This window comes from Pelophylax lessonae (assembly GCF_965119305.1).
Source record: "Pelophylax lessonae genome assembly, chromosome: 3".
In the NCBI taxonomy this organism is placed as follows: domain Eukaryota; kingdom Metazoa; phylum Chordata; class Amphibia; order Anura; family Ranidae; genus Pelophylax; species Pelophylax lessonae.
In genome coordinates, this window is record NC_138770.1 from 220,915,662 (window position 1) to 220,919,605 (window position 3,944).

Sequence of the window (3,944 nt, forward strand, 5' to 3'; positions counted from 1 at the left end):
TTAGTGGTGACAGCATGCAGCTGGAGGGCTTCATTCTAAGGTAAGTCTTTCATAATGGGCTAGCATGCAACGCATATTTTCACATTATTCCATTATCCTGCAGGGGACCATTTTTGTTTTATTTTTGTTTGCAGTTTACTACCACTTTAAAAAAACAATCCTCCTACGTTCCACCTGGCCCACCTCCCCAAAAAGATGTGAATTTTAGCCTTGAACATAATACAAAGGTATAGCAATTTGGCTTGGTGCACTGTTAGGAGTGCCAAGGCTGCAGTCTCATGCTTGTGATATTGCATTTGTAACGCATGCTCCAAGCTCTCTGTTTGTCTGTCCTGCACTGCTGTTTGGATTCCCCCGTTGATGACCTTGGATCAGATATTGACTTCTCTATGTCTTTTGACTACAGATTTGACCCTTACTATCCTGAACCTTGCACCTGGACTGTCATTCAACTGCTCTGCCTGTCTGCCAACTGTAAGTACCTGTTTGCTGTGCTCAGTTTGCGCCTGGCATGGCATGACAGCCAGGCACTTTAGCACTGTGTATAGGTCCTGAGGGCAACCAATTACTAGTAGGCCTTTTTGCCTTAAAGAAGAGGGGGCTGCTATAGGTCAAAGATCACAGAAGCCAGCTATAGTGTCTGACCATCTGCATTAGAGGTAAGCGTGACATGCACTAGGCTTAATGCAGTCCTTGACCAGAAAAAATAGAACAAGCTATATAATGGTAAACAAAAAGGGAAAAACACTTACCAAACAGGAGAATGCAGTCATCTGGTGCCACCTAAAAATCAGATGGTTATGGCTCAGGCTGATGCAAATTCTATAATAATAAATACAAGTTCTAACCATAACAAAAAGGTGTGAGTTTCTCTGGAAAATGTAGAAAAAGTCAAGCAGTGTGGAAAAATTGTGGGTCTTAATAAAGTGAGATTTGTGTCCTCTTCTAGTGTGGGTATCCAGCCAAGCGTTGGCATCAGTAGAACTGAGGAAAAACTGGGTTTTGCCATTGTGAGCTATTCTAAACTAGGCTGGATATAGAAAAAGGTTTTGTTCCCAGAAGTGTTTTTTGACAGTAATGAACACAACATGTTGCTTCTTGATAGCAGCAGAAAAATTAGGAAAATGGCAACATTTTTGTTGTTGATGTTAGGATTGCCCAGATTTGAAGCCACATGTAGGATAGCATCCTTGACCTGGAAGTGCAGGATCATGGCAAGAAGAAGTTTGGATGTAGCACCCAGGAGCCACAGATGTTTAGGGACTCTGCTTTCTCAATAGCAAACAATACAGACAGAAGTTTATCACCTATGGTAGCTTTAATCTGATTGTTCAGAAAAGGGTCTTCAAATTTAACTACAAAAGTGGAAATACACCATAAAGCAGAAGTAAGGTTTGTTTTAAAAACAAGTAATGATTACCAAGCTTTTTAATGACAGGAGATACTGTGTAACTTTCTTATGTCACAGATGCTTATCACACATGCAGAGTTCAGTGTATAGTCTAAGCATGTTTCTGTGCCAGAACTGAGTAACTCCCATATGCATGCATGGGAGTTATTTGTATCTGTGCCCAGCAGCTGCTGAAGACTCTGAACCAAGAATATGACTAAGAGAAGATGGAAGCACCAAGGACTGAGGGTAGAGCTGACATTGCAGTTGCTGGGGACCACTTTGGTAGGTAAGTCTGCTATAATGTGCTAATATGCTATACTTGCACATTTTAGCTAAAAGCTCCCGGGGGGGGGGGGGGGCATTTATGTCCACTTTAATGGAATATTCATGGAAATTCAGCAGGGAGAATATGACTCTTAGAATACATTCAAACTATCCCCTTTGCTTTAAAATGTTCACATTCACATACACATTTTATGCATTGGGGTGCATGGGTAATTTGTGTTAAAGGGCTATTCATAATGTTGTGTTAGTGTGCATAAAAACATCATGAGCACAAAAAAAAAAAAACTGAACCATAGTTTTCACTGCTATACCCATATGGATCATTCTGTGCACTAAAATGCAAGTGTGTTATAGTGTGGCAATGCATTGGGGTGCCATTAAAATGGAATAGCACCTAAATACATAGTACTGTGTGTTAATGTGCAAGTTGTTAATGTGAAATAAAACAATTGTTTTACCGCACACTCCTGCAGCGGACAGATCTGAATGGGACGACCTTAGAGATATTAATTAAGCTAGTGAGAGATTTAACCCCTCAACAAAGTAATCAATCTGATTAGATGCGGCTGATTCTGTGACCGTGCGCGTGTATTACAAAAATAACCTATATAATAACTATAATGTGTAAATCGCAAAACATGCAGGATTTAGCCTATATACTTCACTATCCAATGAAATATGGCTACTTAATTTATAAACAATATTTCAGAGTCAATTCCCTGTATTGCTGTTTTTTTTCTCTTAAATTATAGACTGATTTAGCTAAACAGAAATTGCACACCTGCCTTTGAATTAGCTTTTACTGATACTGATTTTCCACATGAAATGACATGTTACTTTCTCATCTCCATTGGTGACATGATTTCATAATGATAATTACAGGTGTAATTAATAATTAATTTCAGCAACAAGAATAATCATGGAGTAGGCAACAGAATATTCAAGAGAGAAAAATGCAATTGTTCATAATGCTGGCAGATTTCCCTTAAATTACATATTCAGAGCAAACCTTTCAGTTTGCTGTTCTGTACGTACTTTCATGTTTACCATATGCTTTCAAAGTTCCATTTTTTACATTTGCTTTGAAGATTTTTTCTTTTAAATAAAACACTGTAATGATATTCAATAAACCATGACATGAAAAAAAAATGTCAGTGGCTTAAAGTGTGTGCCTAGACAAATCTTTTTTTTTTTCAGTTTGAGACACAATCTGAAAGGGTTAAAATCAAAGTTAAATTTGTTCTTGCATCCCAATGGGGAAATTTACGTTTGCTTCCTGTCCCAGAAAAATTGTAAGAACTGAGATGAAATATCCACAAAGTAAACAGAATTGTCCTCTAAGGCAATTGTCACCAGAAAAAGTGTCTCCAACCAAATGTTAGCCTTTGTTGGAAGTGCAACAGTATGTACTATGCGCTCCCAATTATAGATGATGCTGTATTGATAAACAAACGAGTGTTTGTATATTATTATCTATGGTGCCGTAGACAGAACCCATTTAGACAAAATGATCAAAAAATTAACTTTAAATTAATCATTAAAAAAAATACATAGGACACTCTTTCTTGCATTGATACAAATGGCCGCGGCCTTTTATTAAATAAAGTAACTTAACATGTGGGAATAAACTTTTTCTTAGCTTGGCCAAAAAGCCCAAACTAACCATTTAATAACCAAAAACTTATATAATGTAGTTCAGCCAAAAAGCTCAAACTACCCCACTAGAACAAACAAAACTATCAAACAAGCTCATAATGAAGAGCATGGCACCACCACCAGGCCCAAGGCCATCTCAATGCAAGATTGGAGGTCCAAGCTGAAAATATCGTTGGCAATATCTAACAAATGAATTAAATCAGATCTATTAGCACGCTTGCGATTCTTCTCTAAAAATTCACTATCTTCAGAAAACCATTGCAAACGTGAAATGATCTCAGAAAAAATAAATTTACAGAAAGCAAAAACAGAATAAAAATATAAAAAATCAGCTCAAATTTGTAAAAAAAGGTCAATGTTTTTTCTAAAGCCAAGATCATTACCGCCAACATGTACGATAATGACATCTGGGGAAGGCCATCTAACACAAAGATTACAAAATATAGAACGCAGATCAGTCCAATGAAGACCTTTCTTACTAAACCAAAAAATGTTGATTAAAGATGTCGAAAATCCCAGATTAACTCCATATTTTCGCAATTCAGCTCTTCTGTGGGCCCAAAAAATAAAGGAATGCCCAACAATCCATATAACCTTAACTTGTACTGAA